Source organism: Dromaius novaehollandiae, chromosome 17 (assembly GCF_036370855.1).
Source record: "Dromaius novaehollandiae isolate bDroNov1 chromosome 17, bDroNov1.hap1, whole genome shotgun sequence".
Taxonomy (NCBI): Eukaryota; Metazoa; Chordata; class Aves; order Casuariiformes; family Dromaiidae; genus Dromaius; species Dromaius novaehollandiae.
In genome coordinates, this window is record NC_088114.1 from 7,427,174 (window position 1) to 7,453,096 (window position 25,923).

Genomic DNA, 25,923 nt, shown 5'->3' on the forward strand with positions numbered 1-25,923 from the left:
ACTGTAGCTATTCTCCTCAAAAGAATCTGCGAAAGCTCTGTTGTTTGAGATACTTGAAAAGCAGGCTGGGAAAATGGGCTCGAATACTGCAGAACGCATTGGTCTCTAGCCAGAGCAGGAACAATGTACGGCATTTCACAGATGGATTCTTCCCTTCTCCCATTCTTTTTTTTTTCCTCCTTTCCTGCATTCCTTCCTCCACCAATTTCCTCTCTCTAAAGAGGCATCAAGTGCATTTTCTTCTATTTAATAACTACATTAAAACCTTAGTTTAATGAAGATCCCACTTCATTTTCAGCTCCTACCCCATTTAATTTGTGCGAAAGGAAATATGGAAAGCTATTTGTCTAACAGGCTCTATAAAATGACAATTCTGTTTTGTTTTGGTTTTTTTAAGGTTTGATTGATTCATTCATTTCTGCTTTGCTGAAGCTTTACAAATTAAGCATTTACATAAACCAAATCTATGTCTGAAATTATATCACAAACAACAAAACAACATTTCAATGGTTTGGCATTGCTATCCTCTAACAAGCTAAAGAGTTGAAGAAAGTTTTTTGTTGAGGAACTATTTCTAGTCATCTTTCTCTTCATTTTTGATAAAGTTCATTTAATCTCCCACTCACAATGCAATGTCTTGGGACTATTAACTAATAATTGATTTTTTTAAATGACTAGAAGATAAGTGGTTTCAGTTCTTCTCAGCACAAAGAAGTTTGCTTTTACTGGAAGGCCTCTTCAGTGATTTCCTGACGCAGGCCATAGAACTGTCCGCTGGTACATTAGTGATTTTTTCTGGGTTCCTTATCTGACCAACAATTTCATGATGAACTGGCTCTGTGTAGTCAGATATGCCTTAATTCCAACAGACGTGTGCAATTCTGTGTTCCCTTATAGCTTCCCCCTTGAAGCTCTAGTCTGGAGCATTCAATGCCCTAAATACCACTCATATTGACAAGGAGATGTGGTAAACATTGCACTGGGATAAAGCTAAATCAGAGGTGGCTAAACTTATTGGCTTGGGCTTACCTTCAAGTATGTCCCTGCCTATTATCCAGCTGCTGTTTTCCCCCAGACAGCAGAAAGAGTGGAGGAAGTGATTCATTCTGTTAATGAAACGACCAACCAGGGAAGCCCTAGAGTAGATCACAAAATAGCCAATGAGGAGGGCCTATCTGCCTTCCCCAGCTGCTCCCACTTCTAGCAAATAATTCCTGCAACAACCACCTGCCTGGGGAATTAACTCAGCAGAGATGGCCATAACCCAGGCTCAGTGACCGCTCCAGCCAGCGGCCATGGGCCAAACAAGTGACCAGGGGATGCCACGTGTGCCCCAGAAGCACACTACCACTCATCATTCCCAGCAGAGCGGGCCAAGCACTTTTCTTCACTGCTCCCTTGGACAGCAGGGGAAGGGGGGCTGCAGGCACACCTCATTCCATGCTCTGTGCCAAGCGTCACAAGTTTGATCCTGAACACGGGGAAACAGAGCTGATGGGCAGCTCTCCTGGAGAAATATACCGCCTTATCTGGAGGTGAACATGGCATTATGTATTGCCTGGAGCTATAGGCACTCTGGAAGATGTACAAATCACTGACTGGTATTTTAGTACTGGTTCCTCTTCACCGCTCTGCAAAAGCAGACAGATGGCTTTTAATTGATTTTTAAAAAACATAAATAGAAAAAGCTCAATCATTTTCTGGTTACCGTTCAGTGTTCATGTTTTAAAGAGATTATGAGTTTAGGTTCGATGTAGCTTTCACTTGAAACTGCATTTCCCATCTCTATTTATGATTAAGTTATTAAATAACTTTTGCACAGGACCCAGCTATTGCTTTGTTCTAAAATGCTCCCAACTGTACCTTTTTTTAATAAAAATTGGCTCAACTGCCTGTCCTGCCATCTACTATCCTCACATTTTCATTAAAAATTGAATTTAGTTTTAATTCCAAAACACATTGCTGTGTGTGTCATTTCTTTACTCTTAAATAGCATGTGTCCCTCCGTGATATCTTTGGAATCCCTGCCCAAAAACCTAGTTTCAACGAGCTGGTGAATCTGATGTAGTCATTTCCTAGCAGCCAAGTCTTGTCAGCTTCCACTGTGGAGTCATCTACTTGTACATGGCACCACACTGGTGAAGCATGTCATTTCAGTTAATTCTCTTTTATGCTAGAGACTGGCAACTCACAATAGCTGCAACTCAAATACCCACAATATGGAGTAGGTATTCTCTTGGAAAAGCTTCAGGACAGATTTGTCTGTCCTGCCTTTTTGCTTGCTGGCATCTCTCTCCATCCATGAATCCTCAAGGAAGGATTAGCAGTTAAAAAGAAGGCCCACAAAAAACAGCAGAGAACAGTTGGACAACAACTTCCTTTCAGAGCACAGAGGATATGAAGGAGAGACACCTCCTTTCCTATGGGTGCTAGGAAAAAGCAACACAAACCAATGGAGCCTGAAGTAGCTGGATTATAGGTAAGCTTTCACAGGCTAGGCAATACCTGTAACAAGCATGTATCTTTAATCGGGGACAGGAATGAGCTAGCCTTTTATCCTTTCTTCTGAGACTACACTATTAAGGGCCACAAGAGAACTTTCTTCACTGTGAAACTAAGTGGGATGCTACGTGGAGTGAACCATTAATGCAATGGAAAGAAAAAACTACTCCTCAATTAACCCAAATTAAAAGCCCAATGGTATTTCCTGGAAAAAACAAATCTCTGTCCTGCCTAGCTGATCCTTCTACAACCAATCCAGTGATCCTAATCTTGAAAACACATCCCTGCTTTTGGTGCTTGATTTTAAATAGAGTCACAATATGCTTCTACTTCACATAAAAATAAGTAACCATGTTTTCATGATGAGATCAGAGTAGCTCAGTATGCCTTCTTCCAGCCTACTATTGACAGCTTTTTAAAAGATCATCACACTGAATACAGCATAAGCTTCCAGAGAGACAAGAAAAGTTGCTACACTGACTTTCAGTCAATAGGCCAAAGTCAATCAAATGTCTTAGATGTGCACAGCTGCCTGCATCAGGCTGAAGACAGATACGGAAAATTCTCATGTATATACTGTTGTCCAAAATCCCTTTCCCTCTCCTTGGACTGTTTTATGTGATTTTGACATAACTCTAATAACATCATGCACAGTAAAAAGAGATCTACAAGAGCTGGTGACTCATACTACAGCTTGTAGTAATAATCCTTCTGATAAATTAACACCTGCTTTATATTCCTTAGCTAGCTGCTTTTCCTCTTGCATACACACAGAGTCCTCAAAACTGATCACGACGATCAGCTGGGAGCTGGGCACCTCAGCATACAGAAGCCCTGCTGCACTCCATTTGGAGTTTTATTTATAGCCTTGATAATCCATGTACTCCGGGTGCCCAGGGGACAGAATGGATTTTTGCCTTCCTGTTCATTCTCCCACAGTTTACCTAATTTTGAGGTCAGCAAAGGTTCTTCCATCCTTAGCAGATATTAAAAGGGAGAGACAGAGAAAAGTGGCAGCTCTCACTTGCTAGTCAAGGAAAAGGATATCCTTCCCAACACTGAATTGTACAGATAGAGCCCTTCAGTTTTAGCTGAAGAAAACTATTTTTCTTCTCCTTTGCCTGCATCCCTCTGTTCAAGAAGCTGGATGATAGAGGCCTCTGACAAGGCCCATAAGCTGGATCTTGCAACTGTATTCAAAAAAAAACTTGAGGAGGCTAAAGGCAGAGATAGCATGTCAGTGAGGTTTTGTAGCCTGAACTTATCCTTGTTTTGTTTTCAAGGAATTATTCACAATATCCTTGCCAAATTCAAAGTAGAATTTATTCTAGGAAGTAATAGCTTTCACTAATAATACAATTTGTATCACAGTAGTTGAAGCCCTCATCCCCTTAAACTGAATAAAATATGTTCCCCAGCACCTAAGATCCTACAGTTGAAACAGTCGTTTCTATCACTGAGCCCGCAGCAGGCTTGTTAGCTCTTTATCATAGGAAACACTCACAGAAAATTGATCTTTCCAAACTTGCTACTAGCATTTTGCTTTCCTCCAGTACTGTTATTTTTAAGCTATTACTTTGCACAAAACAGAGTTTGATAAATCCTTGGATGCTATTCAAAAACAGTCATGAACTTGTGTGGGCACATTTATCATTTAATCCTCTCCTGAGAAAGGCCTTAATTTTTTTAAAAAAATTTCTTGTTTGGAAGAGCCAGCATGAGCAGTAATCAGTTCCAGTCACTAGCACCTTGTGCTCCGAGGGACCTAACATCAACCACCCAATACCTATAGGAAGTCATCAATAACGTGGGACCAGGCTCTTCATGGGGTTGCATGCTACAGCAGGACATGAAACAATGGGCATAAGTGGGAACAAGAGAGGTTTAAACAGGATGTAAAGAAAAGCTTTTTCACAATAAGGATGGTCAAGCAGTAGAACAAGTTGTTCAGAGAGCTGGTGCAGTCTCCATCCTTGGAGCTTAAGATCAGACTGGATAAAGCCATGAGTAATGTGGTCTGATCCTGAAGGGTCACAGCTGACCCTTCTTTGGGCAAGAGGTAGGACTAGACACCTCCTGAGGTCCCTTCCAACCTGAATTATTCTATGGACCTACGTACTTCACCTCATTGTTCACATCCCTTTTTAACTGAAGCTTTGGCCTGACCTTCTGACAGTCACATGTATCAGATCCTAAACACATTCTTAGCATCTTGGTTAAGGGGATCCAAGATCTTTTGAAATACTTACTGAAAGAGCTTTTCTAAATAAACAGAAATAACTTTGTTTATAAAGATTTGGAAGGCAAGATGGGCAGGTTTTTTTGTTTTTGTCTGTTTTTTGTTTTTTTAAAGTTCTTGCAAGGAAAAAGTGACCCTGAGAGGTTAATCTTTTCCTGAATTAAACTATGGCACCTTAGGAGTCAAACGTAGCTACTCAGAGCCATTTGGCAGAAAGTGAATTAAATTATAGAGGGAATTTTTGAAATAAGAAGGATCACTTACTGTCAAGTGATATTTAGGAGTATGGTGGGAAGCAAAACAGAATCAGAAGCAGCAATAGTCCAGGCTTTTTTCAGGTACAGCTAGAAGAAGCACTATCCATCACTAGGCAACACTTTCTATTAATCTGCTTCAAGGACAGTGGGAAAGACAGCCAGGGAGAGTCACATTATGCAGAATGGTTTTTTTAGCTAAGTTGATTGCCCTCTGTTTGTTCAGTATGTTCCAGGCTGGCTCAAGATACATGATGTAAAAACATTATCTAAGGCAGGTTTCATACATAATATTCAAATATCTCCTCCCATGGGACCCACGCTACATAATCAGGTATTTTCCTAACCAACAAAAAACGATCAGACAAAACATCCACTCTAGAAGCAAGCAGTAGTCGCAGTGTGTGCAGCATAGCTCATAAAAAATTACATTATTGTTAACTTAACAAGAAAGTTTGCCATAAGCTAAAGTTAATCTCTCAGTAAAACGGAACATCTTTTATCTGAAGAATTGCAGAACAAAACATACAAAATCAGTACAGCGCTAATTCTATGCATTAACTGGAGTTTCTTATAAATGCATTTTAACACTATCCCCCTTTCCTCCCCACAATGAGAAATTCCATTAACAGCATTATTAGCTGTCATTTAAATAGCTAATTACACCCAACTCCACTCATAATGTCTAATTACTGGTGTATGCACTCTGAGTGGTTTGTAACATGATGAGAAATTACTCAGATGAAATTAGATCAAAGGGTAACAAACGTATTTGCATTTCAAACTGTTTTCATAGACAGAGGTGGAGCTGGAGGGAGGGAGTTGGAGGAAGAGAAGCAGCAGCATGAAAATACGACTACATTTCCATAAGCATTCAGCATCTGTTCCCTTCGGTCCTCTACTTCCTCCATGTCCAAATACACATGAGTGCTGTGTCTTGGAGAAACATGGCAAACTAAAACAGCGAGTGTTTAACAGAGTTTCATAACGTGCCAAGAGATGAATCAAATTATTCTCATTGCCTTTGGAAGAGCACAATATGAAACCTGAAGCAAAAGGCTGGCGAGGAATCATAAGGGGGTACATTAAACCAAGCTAATACTGCTGTTTTCAAGGGGCTCTGTAGTGCTACTGTAATAAAAATCTGCTACCTAAAATGTGTGCACAACAGACAGATAATAAGTTTTACCTCATTATCTCACAGCAAAATTATGGCTTTTTTATTTAAATTTTTGCCTATAAAAATAAAAATGGAACGATTAGCACTCCTACAAACTTAAATTGTTTCTACATCTATACAGGAACCGATATTGGGACAAGGTTGGGACAGTGTGGAAACAGCATTACGCTAGGAGATGGGTGGAGAGGGGGGGTTCCATAGACAGCATTCTAAAAATCTGAGGAGCCCCAAAATAAAATAGGGGGAAAAAAGCATTATTCAGAAAGCTCTGCCCCATCAGTACTTTCTCACATTATTCTCATTTGCAGTCACGAGCAGTAACAAGTTTTCCTTTTTACACTTACCAGAGTTGTATAAACACTGCCTCATCAGCAAAGCAACTCCAATCCAAAACTATTAATTTTCTGTCCTGGTTGAAAGGATAACATGAACATAGCTAGACTGTTCATTATTTTAGAGTGTGATCCAATGTTCATTCATATCACTGAGAAGATTCCAGCAAACTTCTGTGGACGTCAGGACACGCCCTTAGATCAGTACCAAACAGCAATTTTCACAGATCAATTGCATTTATCTCTTGCTGTTATTTTCCAAATAACAGATTTTTCAGAGTCGCATTATGTCTCAGGCCCTTACCTTACACTCATTTCCTACCGCCTCCCCCTCGCTTATTTTACTGTGCTGTTTTAACTTGGCAGAGTCATTTTGAATCTTCAGATTTATATCCCCAAGCAATTTTGCTCTTTTCTGTAGATGCTCTGGTTTCTTCCTGCTCTTGGTTCTTCCATCTCTCTTGCATTTCTTTCCTGACAGTAGGCTGATTCTCATAATGTCCCCTCTCAGAAAGGCTTACTGAAGTCCTGCTTTTCTTGGAAAACCACTATTAAACCCAGGCAGATTAAGAAATGATTTACCTTACTTCAGAAAGCTAACACTCTCAGTCTTCTGCAAAGGTCTCTGTCTCCTTCAGCAGCATGGGATGCTTGAAGCAAACACTTGTTATGCCAAAATACATTTTCATAGAAAGACTGACTTAGGATCCAACTCCATTCTTATCAAGACTCTCATAAAATCTTTAGGGCAATTGCTTGTGCAAGTAACATCTCTTTTGCTCATGATTTAAAATAGGGGAGACATTGCACCATATTTTAGGAACATTTTGCTCATCTCATTCTTTGTCACAGTATACAACATCCCTTCCCTTTGCATCTCTGTCCTTTCGGAGATGCATCAGTATAAACACTTTTTCATTGACTGGTAGGAAACAAGGGAGCTGAACTTCATGCATCACAGCATCAAATTAACAGAAACGGGTCATGAATTATACAGACAACTTGTCATTCATTTCCTTTAGACTCTACAGCTAATTAAAAGCCATACTTTTCATACAAATTCTGTAATTACCCTGACATATACTAACCAAGCACTCCGTCCCTGGCGACAGCATGCTCCATTAGAATGAAAGTTAATGGTGGTCTGTGGTTCTGACATTAGTCTGAACCATAAAAACTAATAGCTGAAACTTCTTGTTATTGGTGATCCTCTTCTGTGACCTCTCGCCTACATTTGTTAAAAACACACATCCCCCATGAAAAAGAATGAGCCCATTTGAAAGGTAGTCCCATCTTAGGCCATTCCATGAAAAAGTTCCCTCTGCCTATTAAAAAAATAACGAAGAGAAACTGCAGAAACAAATCTAGTGATCTGAGACCTTAGACAGTTCACCTCCCCTCATGTCCAAGCATTTCACAGCATCATCTGGGAAACTGGAAAGTATGTTTACTGCATTACAGACAGGGGATAGGGTTACTTATAAACACACAAATGGAAATGTTTATATATAGTAACCCATTGCCTCCTACAATCATTGACTATATCAGTGATCATCAGTCAACCCTTAACTGCACAACCACAAGCTTACGATGGAAGTTCAAAGTAACATGCCTATCAGGACCCTTTTTCCTTTTCCTTTTTCAAAACTTATTAGATGCATTGCTGAAGAATTAAAAGCTCACTTCCCCTCTTCTCCTATCACTACTTCTCTATTAAAAGATGACTTTCTCCATCAAAAGCAAATTTAACTCTGTTCTATACATAAATGAGGCACTTGAGGCTCCCAGATGCCAAAAGTCACACAGGACTAGATGTCATCCTAACTCATGAATTATAAGCACAAACATTCAGCTGATAGCACAATCAATACCATTTAAGTACAATAATTACAGAAAAAAAGTTCTCTTTTCTGTGTTTCTGGACCCTCGACACATTACTAGGGTATAAACACTGAGAAAACAAACAAGAAAAAAACAGGAAGTTACCTGGCAAGATGCTACTGGGTGGCCAATGAATGCAGGACTGAAAGAGGCAGAAACAATATCAAAAATGGAACATACCTGCCCAGTTGTCTCCAGCATAAAAGAATTGAATTGATCCTCTGCAACTATATCTACTCCTCTTACTGAGCTGTGGCCACTCACAGCCAGGAAAGGTACAGGTAAACAGAAAGAACTCATGCTCTTATAACCCCTACTTATACAACTAAAGGAGGCAACCTGGAAAGGATTATAGACAAATAAACAATGGAAATGTTTTTTGCTAACATATATTACACACTAGTTATCTCTGCAACTGAGAAAAAGAAACCTAGGAAACTAAGTGCATAAATTACACTGTGTATGTCTCAATGTCCATTTTTAAACTTTATCTCCAAGTCAGTTACATCTCAGTGGTTTTTTTCCCCCTTCTAATAAGAATCAGTCACTTTAAGAGTGCACAGAGGAAGAAAAGGAGAAAATGGCAAGATGAGGAGAGAGATGTATGTTTCTCATTTGACCTTCTTGACAAATATAAGCCAGACTGTTAAACTATACAATACATTACTTATTCTTTCTACAGTTCTTCCCCATCTCTCTCCTTTTTGTGTGAAAGGAGATTTGCTGCTTTCACATATACCATTCTTTCTCCTTGACATGCTTCGACCTATGCTCCACTGTGACTTTCAATAACCATCTCCATTCTACTGAAGCACAGACTTTTTGGGGTGGAAGGAGCCACACGATGTTACCACATGATCTCCAAAGCAATCTCAAATCATTCAAGGCTTTTTATATTTTGATGGTTCTTTCCTGCCTTCTACCTTTCCCTAGATGCAGCCACCAAATCCTCCTTCTCTTTGACAAGTTATGACTATGATCTTCATTTCTTACACCTAGGTGTAAAGCCAGATCCACAAATATTTGCTAAGCAGTGTACATACTGCTGTATCAGAAAACCATTTTTAACATTAGGCTCTCAGCAGTGTTACTATTAAATTTACATGGAAACACTACATTGCACACAAACTTCTCATGCACATGCAGGAACAGCTGGACAAGGAACGTCGAAAGATATCTGTATTTTAGCCTTTTTAATCCTTTATCATTTCCATTGCACAATTTTCCTACAGATCCATGTAAAGACATCATCTCCTTCGTGTCAAAGGAGGATGCAGGCTGTTTGTTGTCTGCTTGCATTTATTAGCTGAAAGACAGACATCTGATAATTGTCACAGGACAGAATAACTGGGATTTTCAAAGATGCCTAAGGGAACTGACATCCATCAACTGAATTTTAAATGGAACTGGGCATCTAATTAAGTATTTTAAGAACAAAGGATGAAATTTTCAACAAATGGCTTAAGCACAGAAGGGCACATTTACCATCACATGCACTTGTGCAGTCAACGGTTAGCGCTCAGTGCTATGGCCAAGTAAACAAAATGCAAGCAAAAGAGAAACTTAAACAGAACAGTCAGGAGGTTCTGCCTTATTTAGTATCTACTAGCTTTAATAAGGGAATAACTTAATACAAAATAGCTTTCAAACTTTGGGAGTTGTCTGGAGTCTTTTCTCCTTCAGATACCATGAAGGATACAAACAATCTCTTTGTGCATAATTTATCTCAAATATATGAGTCCTCAGACAATACAGAAGCAGCAACAACTCTGATTAACACCTAATTGGATGGGCAATTCCTAACTGCTCTGCAGACAGTGTGAAAATCTACATCCAAACAAAGAGGGTGCTAGTTAACAGTAGCATACAGTGGTACATCCTTTTGGTAGGATCAAGACATTGCTTCCCTATTCAGATTGTATGTATAAGAGCTTCAGGACAAGCAGCCAACTTTTACTATGTTCATATAAACTGATATTTAAGTCTCCAGTCTTTAGTGTAATGCAAGCAGCAACCCATGAGGATCACTAGTTGTGAGAGAAAGTACCTCAGGGGTGCAAGACAATCGGGAACTCTCTCATGCCTGGAAGCTGGCAGAACACAATTCAGCACCAGTAAGTCATTTAGACTCACTGGTTAAGGGCCCTGCCCAAGCTGGTGACAGTCACACTCTATGTGACCTTAACCAAATCACTTAATGCTCTCACCTCTCTCTGCCTTAGTTCAAGTGTAACATGGGAATAAAACTCATTTTAGTTCATAGGAACACCATGCAAATTAACTTTTCCAAAACACAGTGAAAGCTTCTAATGTACCGCTAAGTTAGTTTAGAAATACAGCACCATAGGCTATTTCTGTTCAAGTTTTTTTCTAGCTGTTTATTTTTAATAAGGAATAAAGTCTAAGTGAATTATAAACACTTTGCCATTCACCTCAGTTATTACCTTCCATTGCTTATTCTGTTGACTGCTCCTCATTACTCAACTTCTGTCAGTGAACATGACTGCCTGTCACTGCTCCTTGGCACTGGGACAAATCATCTACCCCTCTAATTCATTTCTGCATGCTGCCAGTTTTGATTACTTGTCTCAAAACGTCATTTTCATTTATGTTCTGTCATTCACAGTTCACAGTGAACTTAAACACACCATTCTGGAAAGCATGCTCAATTTTTTTAATGAGAAACCATTGCTTTATGCTATTATCTCACTATCACAGGGCAACTGACTAATCCAGACTCCCAGATAAGAAGTCTTCATATTTGGTGAGCATCTAGCAGTTCAGTACAACGATCAGCACCACTCCACAAGCAGGTAGCATGATGTAGCTAGGGCTGGAAACAAAACTGGTATAGCACTCATATTGCCTAAGAGTTCATAACCTACATGTTCTCAGGTGACTGTGCAAACTACTATCTTAGTTGGTTTGACATCCACCTAGCAGCCTGAACACCAAGGAAGCAGAAACACGTTGTAGTCAAAACGCCTGTCATCAGACCATCCCAGAGTCCTGCAGGATAATTTAATTCCCCAAAGTATTTTTGTGCACATAAGAAGGAAGCACATCAGATACATGGACAGACTTTAGAGATTTACCAGAAAGGAAGAAAACCTGCTATTCTATGCACAGCCCAACGTGAACAGGAATCACCAGTTTGGGATGCTATATGGGTTCCTAATTGGCAGCAGAAGCTGCAGAACATCTGAGGCGCTTGGGAGGCAGCAGCAATCTGTTCACAATCCATTTGACTGGTATAAGACAAGTGAGGTGGCTGATGGCCTGACCTTTCTTCACTGATCTGAGAGAGGCCATCTCTTCATTTGAAGTAATTCCCTAAAAAAGCAGAATTGATAGTGCATTCAAGGTGTCTATGTTCCCTCTACTCCCCATTAATAAAAGCTTTAGTTAATAACTGAGACTATCTGTTGTTCCAAGGGCAAAACAACAGTCACATTTTCAGGTGTGTAGATAGCGATGAATTTTAGAAAGTTTTTATGAATAAGCTTTTTCAGCCTTTGCAATATTCTGCTTTTTAGATCTTCCTGGTCTCTTTTCTTTTCTCTCTCTTTAAGATAAAAACCTTTGATAGAAAACAGGGGAGCACAAAGACCTTCAGAGCATATGTTCAGTATCAGGTACCAACTCAGAGACATCTTAGAAAGAAGGCCTATGCTTTCAAAGTATATGCACTTGAGCACCACCAAGTCAACAGCCACAACTGAAAGTCTTGTCTAAAGTACCTGATTTCCTACTCTTCTTACCCTTTATTTATCATTTACTGCACTTTCCTTGATGTGATGTTAAAATATCCATGGTTTGGAATACCCCAGCATCTCAGGGCACACAATCATGCAAACTGGAATATAAAAGCTTGTACACAAAGTTAAGCAAAGGAGAAAGTAAAACAGAAGAGGCCAGATTCAGTACAGTCTCAAAGAACAGCCCCCTGTGAGACTTTCTTTGCAAAAGAGAGCAGCTGTACTTGATCTTCACTTGGAATATTTCTTTCCATATGAGATTTGTATCACCTACTCCTATTATCCACCACACATAACTAACATTATGGATCAAAGATGAGCCTTCTTGCTCAAAGAAATGAACACAGAAAACCACTGCAGGTTTTAACCTTTTTCTTCCTCCTTGTGTTGTTCAGCAGATGAAGCCAAATAGGAGAGAGCAGTAAGGATAAAATTTCAAAACTTGTCTTTGTTCTACTGTATCTCAGCAGTTTAGAGTAATGATTGCAAGGTTATTTTCTCAGCACATACTGAAGGACTAAAAAGTTCTTAATAAGAAAGTTAGGTCCTTTTGGCAGTTAACAGTGATTCTCCAGTGTTTACAACAAGCGATCACTGGCATGAGAAGTATATACCATGAAAACACTGACAAATCCAAAACAGAGTTCACAAAAGGGCCTAGATTTTGTTAAATGTGTTTCCAGAAGGTGTCAGCGATCCAACAGTGATCCAACTGAATTCCAGTCTGAATGGGCCTCCCAACACTAGCATTTAATACTGCCAAAGAAATGACTATGATATCAGTAAGAAAGGTTTCACCCAGAGTGTTCTATCTAATCTCTGCAGAAAACTTTTCATCAGAATGATTCTTCAGGGTAATTCCCGATTCCCAGCCCAGTGTACTATTCACTGCCATTAACATAAGCGCATTCCACTCGGGACATCTTTGTTCAAGCATCCAACTCCCAGACATTCTCCCATGCCTTAGTCCTGTGGAACATTTAACACAGATCCTTGATTCTTAGCATGCAGGTAGCTCAGTGACTCAATTGAATACATACTCACATGCTTCCCTGTAGCCTGTCTCACTGTTAAGTATTTAACATGGTTGGAAGATACTCACTTGAAACTTAAACAATTGTGATTCACCTCCCCCATTAACTACATATAATAGATAAATTAGAAAAATCTCATATTCACAATGACAGAATAAGTTGAAACAAAGTGCGTGTCTCTGATGTGCTAATAAAATAGCTGATCTTGAGTGTAAGGCCAGTCAAGGAGTGAGTGAGATTTCTTTTATTTTAGACCACCATCTTGTAAACTTTCCTTGTCTTTTCCTTGCAATGGGGGGGAGAATGAGAATGAGTTCTTCCTCTGGCCTGGTGAGATTTCACATAACTTGGAAACACTTCAATTTATTATGGAGATACACTGACATGGATTTTCTCCTCCACAGTCCATCCAAGCCTTAGCCACAAGTGAGGTAATTGATTTTCAAGACTAAAATCCTATGTTCCCAACACATCCTCATCACATCAGTTGCACACCAAACAAGAAGAAGAACTCCTTCCTGCGTTAGAAGAGTACATAATTTATCATTTCTCTCATGGCAAGCTAATCTCCAAAACTCAGTTTTAAAAAGTTGATGAGGCCTGTTAGCCCCAGGGAGATCTAAGCTCTCATGGAAGAGTAGACACATTTGGTAGCACTTCAGATGCACTGAGGAATTGTAGAGTATATGTTTTCAGAACGACATGCCATTTGTCAAAGTCATTTAGGGGAATGTTATCAAAGACCGATTCCTTCACTGTATTTTGGAGATGTTGTCTCGTGATTTGAGCAAACTGTTGACATAAAAGAAGCCAGGTGGGATACTGAGTTATTCATTCCTGAAATCCATGATCTGTGTAGTTGAAGAAAAAATAAAAAACACTATACAGAGCAGCTATATATCTGTGGCGTGAAGTTTCTCATGTATTTTTATCTTGTCAATGCAGTGTAGAACCACTTCCAACTATGAAATGCAGATGAACTGCATACAGTTTCTGCTTCCAGCATATTAGTTATAAAGAAGCAGAAGATTGGTGGTGTTCCTGGTGCTTTTGCAGAGCTTTTTGAGCAATTTTTTCAGTGAAATTTTGGACTTAGGACTGCTTTATGGTCAGGCAGACAACGCACAGGTCACCTAAATGAATTCCATTTTCTCTCTCCTATTGAGCATTTGGATTTACAGGGTATTGTTCGATTTACTTCATATGATAGGCTGAATTTAAAGCCAAAGCTCTGAATGTGGTGCTGGCAAAAGACAAACATATCCTTTTAAATTGGCAGTGAAAAAAGCTACTTCCTGGAAGAGTGAAAAAATTCAATCACAGAGCGTGTGTTAACTTCAGACACAAGGGGAATTCATAAAGAGGAAATGAAAATAAGAGCTGGAAATGCTAACCAAAATCAGATTGTTTCTGCTATCTGACTTTCTTCTGCATTACATGTCCCTGTATTTCCTGTGCAGAGAGGCACTTCTATAGGGGAGGAAGAAATTACCTGGTATGCAGATACACATGCAAAGCAGCTTGCAAGAGTGTTACTGAAGTCAAAAGCCAAGCATTCAGGTGTGAGGAAATGTCAGAACCAATGTTCCTTATACAACCTTAGTCAAACCATCTTGTACCAACGTATTATGTCAGTGTCTTTAGTTATCTGACTACACACTGTTTTTCCACAGGACTCCAGCCTCATTCAGTACACAGAATGGGCAGCGTACAGTTTGATAGATATGTAATCTCTGCTCTGTGTTGCCAAACATTTGACCCTTTTTTCCTGTACCATAGGTAAATCCTAGTTTGAAAACCAAACTCTGTTTTCCTTGTCAGCTTTTCAGTAGCACTTCTTACAGGATTTTTGTAAAGTTAATTCTACAGTGCTGACAAGAAGTAAGAGGTAGTGCTATTCCCATTTCACAGATGGGAAATGCAGGCACAGAGACAAATGTTCTGCTAAATTTAGCAGAATGTGGGTCACTTAAGATCCAATTTTTTCAGTATATGTATTATTCAGGCAGCACTTAACTATATGCAAAGACTAGTACACTACATTGAAGTTCCTGCAATTTACAAAAGTTTGGTTTGAATGACTTCCCATTAAATGTTTCAAAACTGCAAGTTTTTGACAGAAAATTATGCCTCGTTTCCCACAGGAAAGAAAACATATACAATTGTGCCATCTGTCTATTCATGTGCTGTTAATATTCCCTCCATCTAACTTCTGAACATGTTGGTTGGTTTCAAACAAAATTGGCAGAGGAAAAGGTCTCCAAGTGAATGCCTCTAAGCTTAATAAAAACTGCCTGCTAAGTAGGGAGAAAGACACAAATGATAGTCTCTAATGAGAGAGAGGAAGTTGCTGCACCTCTCCCTCATTCCTCCTCTGACAGGGAGTGACAAGCTCCCTGGTTTGCACACACAGCTTTGAACTAGCTGCAGTATGTAAGGCTGCTTGCTCAGCCAAACAGGTAGAAGATGCGGAAAAAAACAGGGAATGCTGCTTGCTGGGGTATGTAGTGTACTAACCCATAAGGACACAGGCTTCAGCTGGTCTGCTGTGCATGAGAAAAACTTGGTGTTACAGTACTGTAACACACAAATACATGGAGCTAATATCCACATTGCCCTCCAAGAAGCTGTGTTCTAGTTTGATGACAAAACACAGAAGCAAAAGAATGAAATCTCACAGATATGCAGTAATGAACACGTCGCCTATCACAGGGCTGTGCTGCAAGTCAAATGTCGCCCTGTTCTACCATGGCAGAAGTGGCACTTGGAACTTGCAGTTTTTACTTCCAGAAATCCCAGCACACTTTCTGAGGATATTCTCATTCTCTGTTGACAGGACACTAGAATAAAGCAATGGTATGACTTATTCAAGAATAAAAAGGACCTGTCTCAAAAGAGGAAGGATATCCCAGTCCTTTCCAAAAGCCAACAGAACATACTGCAACTCAAAGGAGATGAAAAACTGAGGTTTTGAGGAAACAGCTCTACAGCACAGCAAAACTTTCAAACAAACGGAAGTCTATGCCACCTTTATTCACACAGCTATTCCCAAATCTCCTGCAGCCAGCCTTCACTTGAGAGAGTGGCACTCGCCAATATCCAAGTTCAGTTCTATTCTTTCTTTCCAGATCCCCAGTGCATACATCACCTTGCGTTCAGTCTGTCTTGACCTGGAGATGATGATCACATCTTGCTTCTGCCATCTTTAGGACAGCCAGCAACTCCCCCCTCACCTTCCATCCCCTTCTTTCAGACCCTCCCTGCAGTAAACTATAGACTTATACTCTCTGCTATTCATCTGAACTGAAACACTGGTAATTTTCCTCTTCATTATTAAACTAGATTGTAGGGGAATAATTGGGTGACACTGACCATGTGATGCAAATTTTGTGCTGTGCTTTTACCTGAGGAGTCTGCACAGGGAACATGCAATACGCCTGCTGTGGAATTTAAGCTGATGAAAAAGATACCTTTTTCATTGCCTGGTTTGTAGAGTTGTTTAAGGCATGCTGAATGCATTTTTAAAAGAGCACATAGCTGTGAGCACAGCAACAACTTGCTGCTTTTACTATAAAGAGTATTTCTAGATAGGGGTGATGCGTTTCTGTGAAAATTAAGGAAAGACATCCAAAAAATACATGATAATGGTATAGCAATAAATTCACACACTGTCACCTCACAGATCTCTAGTAACTGTACAGAAAGTAAAGCCTACAGAAGGGCCAAGGAGATGCCAGCCATGAAAATGACGACATGCTGATTGCTGCTACTAGAAACCTGCCCTCACTTCAATCCATTTCACATTTCCCACCCAAAAGCTGCAAATTAAATGAGATCCCAGCCTTGCATGTCTTATAGTCCCACCTTTCTCTAGCAAACCTGTATGACTGGGCTGAGCCCAGTGCTTGGTTCAGCAGTTTCTTCCACACAAACTGATTACTGCATGCGAGTGTACTGAGAAAGCTAACTGTTGTACCCCATAGCTATAGGAGTTTTGTAGGCCTGATCTTCCCACTTGAAATCAATGAAAGTTGTGCTGCTGACTAGTGTTGCAAGGGTGAGGAAAAATAAAGAAAATTTTGGCAAGGGAAGGCATAGGAAAGCAGTCAGAGAATCTTGGTTTACAAAAAGCAAAGGCACTTTAGAAGGATGGGTTTTGCTTTCCAACAATTTCCTTAGGTGACAGCTGCTTCATACTGTGCAGCTCTGCAAGATACCACTACATCAGTAAATTCACCTGTGTGGTCTAAATCAAGAGTGGACTTTATGTCAGAAAAATCTAAAAAAACATGGTCCTTTCCTCCCCAAAATAAATAGCATTCAGAGCAGGAGATGAAACTTGTGGACAGGAAAGCGGAGATTCCAGCCAGGAATCTCTCAGGACAGTTCTCTGAACAAAGAGATACTAGTAGTCAGGAGGCTACATCTGCAAGTGTTAACAATCTACACCCACTTGTGAGAGCCGTTAGAAGCCAAACAAAATAAAATACGGTCCACACACCACAGAAATCCACTACATTTGGCTCTTCTAGCTGGGCTTTCTAATTGGCAGGTTGCTCAGGATGAATGCCACAGCAGCTGGCCCTGCTTCCAGAGAAACAGGAAAAAGTTAACTGGGATTCAGTTCCACATGACAGTCAATTGGAAGGCATATGAGTATGCTGCAATAGACAGTATATCATAGGATATACACGCTTTGCAATTGGAAAGATATATTGGACAAGGGAGGGAGAAACAAAACAAGCTGAAGTCAAATACAGATGTGAATCTTACTTCTGTATAATCAGATAATTTAGCATTCCAGTTTGGTTCATAAAAAATGCCAGCCTGCACCAGGAAAACCTCCAGGAATAAATAACTTCACCCCCTCTTATAACAGGGTCTAGGTTAGAAAGCCACAGTGGAAAAAAAAAAAAATCCATGCACATAAGTCTCCATTCAGCTTTCCTTCACAAATTCAGCTCAAATTTGGAAAAACTTCTTCTGACCTGTAAACTATGACAGCCCTACAAACTCAGATAAAAACCTGGCTTGAACAGCAGGTTTCTTCTGTTGGTGGGATACTTAAAGAAATCATGCTACATTTGCACCATCAGCCATTAGTGAGAAATTCAAGGAGGTGACAAAGCAGAATTTGGCCAGTGAACTGTCTGTTACCGTTAGGTGTCTGAGACAGGTAACCCACAACGATTCTCCAGTCTTGAGGTCAGTGTTGGAAGACCGGCAGTCAGACAAAGAGTCTTAGTTATAGATGGTTTATTTGTAGGATCATCATCCAAGTGACATCATATTTTAAAAACTCAACTCTGTCCTTCATTTTTTTTTTCTATGTGTTGAACAGATAAGGGAAATCTCATTTCGTTTAGTGCTGGAAGAATAGATTTGGATGCTTGTGACTTCTCAAAACAGCTGAAAAGCTGACACCAAGATCTGCCAAAATTCCTACTCTCTTCTGAAGAGAGCACTTGCATAGACTTCAGTTTTACCAGTTAAAATATGTTTCAGTAGCAGGTACCCATCTGGATTCTAATCTGAAATAGCATCAGAATTACTAGAACACTTCTGAATATACAGGTCCACACATTATCTAATGCTCTGTTGCTTTATCTCATCACAATAGTTGAGATAAATATAATAGAGAAAGACTTTAGCTATATTTTGAATAATAAAGTACTGAGATCAAGAAAGATGCTGTATATATCCTTGATTCATATATCAAATGGGCCTTAATAAAAAATAAAATGAAATTAGCTATTTATTCAATAATCTGAGGGTGTGATCTCCTCAGTTTTTCTTTCTACATTGTCAACTGGCTGACTATTTTCTCCCTCCTTCCTTCCTCCCCTTCTGCTATTCCCTGTCTTAATAGGAGGCTGAAGTTCTGCTTAAGCCCTTGAAGAATTCAGTGCTCTGAAACAAATGAAGTCATGGCATAATCATCTTAGAAATGATAATAGACATGAGAAAGCATCCCCTGCAGAAATAGCCATTATTGAAGACTGGGCATTTTAAGGCATTGTTTAACTTGCCAGTACCCATTTTAATTAGCAAAAGCTGTATTTCTTCTGTAATGACCAATATCATAGAATCACAGTGTGGGAAATTTACAGAAGCTATCTTCCACTTTGTTGAAACCACTGAACATATCCGGCTTCTTCAAGAGCTGCACACTTGGCCCAAGAATGTGGCAGCATGGCGTTAAACCAGATGTCCTATCTCAATCCCCCTGTTTGCAGCCTCTACCTTGACAGTAAGTTCTCTGGGCAGGAACTGCCTCTGCAGTGCCTTGCATGACAGAGCTTTGATCTGCAGTGGAAAGGATAGGGCTAAATACAGAATACCACATATCTCTGGCTTCTCTGAAGTTTTTCCATGCTAATTATTAGGCCTAGCAGAACAGTGAAGGATCTGAAAAGAAAGAAGAGCACAAGAAATTGTGGGTAGAATGAAAGTGACCTAACAACAGGTTATTAAACAGTGCTTTAGCACACATGTACACAATGTGTAAGTACCAGGGACAGGTACTTCAAAAATGAACAACAGGAGAGAGAAGTTGAATTTTCATGCAAGGGGGCTCCTACTGTTTCATACAACAAAGCCTGTTCACGTTAAGTTTTAGTTTTACACATGTATAAAACAGATTGAATCCACATTTAGGAGCTTACAAGAGGACTAGGAAATGGTGTAGATCAAACACTCAGCACAGGTACTGGGGGAATCCAGTCTTGAAATCTAGCCAGGCTGGTTCCTCAGAGCCTGGGTCCACAAAAAGTACTTGTATGGAATCCAAACATGTCTACTGAAATGGATATCTTTAGAGGGGCAATTCCTTTGAGATCTGGCAACTGTTACCTCCCTGAAGAGCTCCCCTTACCTGCCTGCTCCTCTTCCCATCTCCGTGCTCACACTTTTACACTGTTCTAGCTCTTTAGGCGTACTACTAGCTAATATCTCAACTGTTCGGTATTGTAAATATGATGATTGTAGGTAAAGAAAAGCAGGAGTGGTGGCATTAGGATGCACATATTGGGAAAGCACCAAGGAGGAGCTAATTTGCTCTGTAACAGACCTAACAGGCCCTGCACACAATAGCAGTTGATATACTTGCTAGAAATAGTCAGCAAATTGCACTCCAGTCTCACCTCCAGACTTGCTACAGTATTCCCTAATAGAACAGGTTCCACATAAGCAAGCCTGTGCATACAAAAGTGAGACATACTGGCTTTTACATTACAGAACAAGGCCTTTTCTGATTAAAGCAGCATGCACCTGTGACAAAGGGGACAAATCTATTTTTCTCCTACCCACAGCTATTAAAAATAATTTTTAAGAACCTGCTTCAAAACCACAAATTACAAACAGCATGTACCAGGAAATGATAATTCCTCCTGCCCCCATGACACATGGCTCTCCTCAGAAATGTTTCTATTTCTGCATATGAAAGCTCCTCCATCATGCACAAGGAGAAACATCTGCTTCTGATAGTGCACGAACAGCAATATTTAGATCTCTGATGGCTAATAAATGCAAACCAGATTTTGTTCAGAATATTAACAGTGCCAGGAAAAGCGATGTCTGCACAAGCTGTTTTGGCCTCACACGTCCAGAACCCAGAGGTATTGCGACTAGGCAGACAATAGTTCACACCAGTTTTGCAAAGACAAAGATAACAAAACCTGAAAGAGCACTCAAAGCAGAATTTTGCTCTAGAAGCAACTGAACACCATAATGAGTGACAGTCTCTCACAATCACTATTCACCAACACAACATAAAACAGATCTTGGTGAACTGTATTCACCAAACATGCTCTTTTAAAGTTATATCATATCTGTTAGCCAAACATCTTGGATAAACTCCAATTGGCTTTAAAATTAAATATATTGCCTCATTAGGTCAACATTGAACTTGTCCTCACCTCCACACTGTGCTATGTTTCAGAGCTGTATGTCACAGTCTAGTTCTCTAGAGGTACAGAGGAAGATCATGTAGGCTAAGCAGGACAGACGGGCAAATAGCAGAGTGTTAATATCACTGCCCTCTGGTCCCGCAAGACAATGAAACAGACCCAAACTGGGAAAGCTTCACTCAAGTCAATGGACAAACACTTGGAGTGCTGTAAGGCAACAAACTCCATGGACTTCATTTTTGGCTTTCTGTAGTCAGCCTAAGGAGCCTGTGGCTAAGGATTTGACCCTTCATATTGCAGGAAAACTGCATTAATTACTTTGGAAGTAAAGAGAACTTGTCTTTTAGGTTATGTAACCCATGTTGCCACTGTCTTATACAACTACTCAGCACTAAACAACACATAATTGAATGAACAATTCAATTCCCTGCAACACAGAGTAGGGAAATTGCTGAAAAAATTAATACTGCCAATCAATGATATTGATTTATACATTCAGTATTCCAGGCATAGCTGGCCATATTAAGTTATTATCCTCAGGAGTCAATGTATTCAACTGCTATGCAAAAACAAAGGGAAAAAGTCAAAGAATATAATTTGCAACATTTGCAGCTGAGAAAAGGAGATATTGAATGCATAATGTGCACTGAATGAGGAAAAATCATGTTGAAAAAGGAATAGAGAAAGAAAGCGAAGCATACATGAAGGACCGCTAGCATACTGTAGAAAGTATAATGCATTGAATATATTTAGATGATCCTTTCATTTTGCCTTTCTGACACTATCCAAAATCCAAAAGTAGAATTTCAGCTGTGCATGTGTGTGTAGATACATCTAAAAATACATGCATACACATACATGTATATATAAAAAACTTCAAAAGAATGACTACTGGGTCTCAGAGGACTTCAAAGTATGAAGTGATACAACTCCTATCTGTATGTAAAGTTAAGGTAACAATATTGTCAGTTAAGCATAAAATAACAATTTGCATTATTATTCACTATAATGCAAATTGTTATTTTTACCAGCAAATACATGGCTTGCTTTAGACTCAGTGTCAGGATGATTGTTAAATCAGAGCTGATGAATAATTTATAGACGTTATATAATGCAACTGCTCATTCTGGGATTCATGTTTGAAGAATGACTTCTCCTGGTTAGAAGCTGTTTAGATTCTGGGCCAGAACACACTCTGGCATGACCTGTCTGCAATGAGATAATGATTTGCTGATGAAAGGGTTGGTTTGTTGTTTGTATTTTTTTTTTTTTTAAACATTAAAGTTTTATCAAGTTTTCATTACACAGACATATCTATGAAAGACTAAATAAGCAAATGCACAAATTCAGCAAGCACTGTCCATACACTAAGTTGATAGCAGAGTAACAACTGCACAAGGCAAACTAAAACATAGTGCAACGGGGAGAACACCACACTTGGCAGAGTTGGAAATGAACCCAAATTTTCTAATGCCAACTGCCTGGGACATGACAGAAAGAGTGAAGTGATTTCTCCCAGTGTCCATGGCTAGGAAAGACAGGAAATGAAGACCGTAACCTTCCCAGGACAGAAATTAAGTCATGGTGTTTTTATAACTAGACCATATGCTCGATTGGGATCTCCTCTCCAAAATGAAACAAAGATACCTGGCTTCTACCACAGATGGGCAGAGAGAGGTGAGGATAACTGGTCTGCAGCTCTTCACAAATCCTATGTTACAGCTGGATGAGAGAACATTACTCACAAATAAAAAGGAGCAGGAATCCCAAGAGCTTCACGGAATTTAGCATAAGTGATTACATGTGTTTTTTCCAAAAGCTAGGGGAGCTTGTTTTAAAGTTTCATTTAAAAAACAAAACTTGCAAGAACATTTTTCTCTGCTACATGTCCCCCCCACCTTTTTTTTCCTCCTTCTTCCAGTCCTCTCCCACATGCTCTAAGTAGCTCTACTAATTAGAAATCCCCCAAAAATTAATAAGGAGAACAGAGTAAGAGCTTAACAAGATTTTTAAATGTTGTTCTATATATTCTCATAACTATATACATGCTCAGACAACATCTAGCATTATCGGAGAATTAATTCATATGTCTCAGAGCCAAAAAAAAAAGTTATAACTGATATGGGCTGAAGCGATGTATATTCCTTGATCAGGTCATTCCATACTGAGCTGTTAAACTCAGTTTTTCTTTCAGCTTCCTTCCATACTGCCCATCATTAAACATGATCTTTATCTAGAGGTCTAAACCACATGGAAGTTCCAGCACCCTTATTTCTTATGGGTAATAATGTATCTGTCAATGGGATGTATGGAGAAAGAATACTACACGGCAATCTGCACACTCTCCCTAAAAATAGAAGTGAAGTTCAGAACCCAGGCTGTGTTTTAACTGTCACAAATCTTCCAGACCCCTTTTTTCTTATCTGCAAAACAGCATATTTCCAGTTTCTCTTCCATACTGCACGGTTTAAGGGGCCAATGTTCAAATGACTGAATTTCTCCTTTGAGGAGATTACTTATTACTGGAGGGGAAGTGATTTCCCTCCAACTTTCTTGATGACCATGAAAATATATATAATTCCTTAGAGTTCCTGTATTTCTGATTCAAAAGAATTAGAAGAGATACACACAGCAGGAAACTAATTTATGCATTCCTCACACTTTTGGAAACTGATTTATAACCGTTGTCAACCTTAGCAAGTTCTGCTTCCCTGGAGTTGTTAGTTCCAAACACAACTTGATAAAAGCCCAAAGTTTCAAAAGGAAGGCTAACACCTTGCTGCCCACATCACTCGGACTGCTCCTAAAAATTAAGGTAACGAGAACTATTCTGCTAAATTCAGAATTCATTTGCCACTCAGATTTAGAGGAGCTCAGTCCTTCTGAAGCCCACACCATTTTGGTTCTGGAGAAGTTCTCATTTAATTCATGTTACTTCTGTTTTTTGTTTCTCTAGCAATGCTATATGATATAAACAACCTTTGAGCTCACTCTGAGAAATCAGTCTATGCAGTCCAGAACAGCAGCATGTGGAAATACCTAGAAGTATTACAGCAGTGTTAGTAGCTGAGAATAGGGGGCCCTTAGGCAGGATCAGTAGGTTCAGAAGCAGGAGCAGTGCCTTGACATAGCTGTTCAGCTGTGGTTCTAAGCTAGTTCCTTCAGCATCTCTGCATTACTCTGTACTAGATTACACATCTTTCAGATGTGCATGCACTAGGCTGGGAGGTGCAACTAAGGACCATTAGAGGGTGAAAGCATCCCTGGACCTTCCCAAAGAAGAGTCATGAGTTTGCACAGAGACTGTTGTGAAGGGTGTGACTGCTGTCCAGATATTCCTAGCGGACATCACAACAGATGCATATAGCACACATACCAGTACAAGCTAGAACCTCGGTAAGTGACTATTGCTACACCACCTTTGCTTTATACTGCCTGAATTAGTTATTTTCAGCCCAGGTATGTTACCTATACTGCTTCTCACAACAGAGCTGCAAGTCTGACAAGCACTCTATAAAGTCAGAGCTGTGACAACTAAAATCAAATACTGCCTAGTATTTCCACTTTGGCTCTAACAGTATTTCTACTTAAATTAATAATTAGAGTACTATTCCATTTAATGGAGGTCCCTAAGCTATTCAAGTGCGTGTTTGCTAACATCCTAGTTTTGTAAGTGGTTATGATTAGCTGATGGAATCTTTATTATCAATACATGCTGCCACCTAGGAATAAAGGGAGCATGAGTGCAAAATAACTACTCATTAAAAAAAAAATCCAACCTAAACTTATTATTAATGCTGTGTTGTTACAGGTCTTCCAGTTACACAAGAGATTGCAGCATACTTTCAGGCCATGGGTTCCTTAGCTTTGTACGTAGTAAGTCACCTCAAGATTTGAATACAAGTTACATGCCTTACAACACGCAATCCACATGTGATCAAGCAGCTGCTCGGCTGTTGTTGCTCTAGAGACAGGGAAGGGAAGACTACAGATGGATACAGTTATGGCTGTTGTTGCTCTAGAGACAGGGAAGGGAAGACTACAGATGGATACAGTTATGAGATGAAGAGCATATTGCTTAGGTTCAGCAATACCAAAACATGCTGTCATTTTTACACAATGCTCTTTTCAGTTTAGCCCCAATGACAAAATGATAATTGCCTGACTATGAACGTGCCCATTAAAAAAGATTATAAAAGCCACTCAGAGACTGATGACGATAGTGGAAAAAAAATACGCCTCTATATACATATATCACTCTTCAGGGAAGAAATCACCCAGACCTCCCAGCTAAGGAGAATTAGACAGTACTGGAGTACAGACAAGATTCCTACAATACTACTTCAGCACTCTCTGGAACTGATAATTCACTACAGTTGATATAAGAACTAGATGTCCAAGCCTGGCTGTTCTGTATGCTACGCTAATAACGCTGTTCCCCATTAGACAGGATTTAAAGACTTGTGATGCCCATTATGACCTCAAATTACTCTCCCAACAGAAGATGCATCAGCCCACATACTTCATGAAGAGATTTATACAGACATATACAACAGTTCATACTGTGACAAACAGGTTCATCATAATGTACAACTTTCTTCTCATACGATCTTAAATTTCTAAGATATTTACCCGCTACTTGGCTATCCATCTTTCCTTTGCATGTAAGCAGCTGTGCCAGCTGCTGGAGCTGCTATATAGCACTTCCATAGCACTGCTAATAGTAGCTAAGTAGCTGTCAGGCTTTGCCTGAAAAGTGACAGTATTTTGGTAGCAAAATCACCACCCATATACTAAAGTGCAGAAAGTGTTTTAAGAGTCCTTAAGAATACGGCA

The 25,923-nt window shown here is 39.6% G+C and overlaps 1 long non-coding RNA gene across 1 annotated transcript in view; it reads right to left on the minus strand.

Moving 5' to 3' along the window:
- The window catches only part of LOC112980461 (uncharacterized), a 310,497-nt gene that overhangs the window by 266,011 nt on the left and 18,563 nt on the right, over positions 1–25,923 (minus strand). The gene's annotated exons all lie outside the window — the stretch shown is intronic.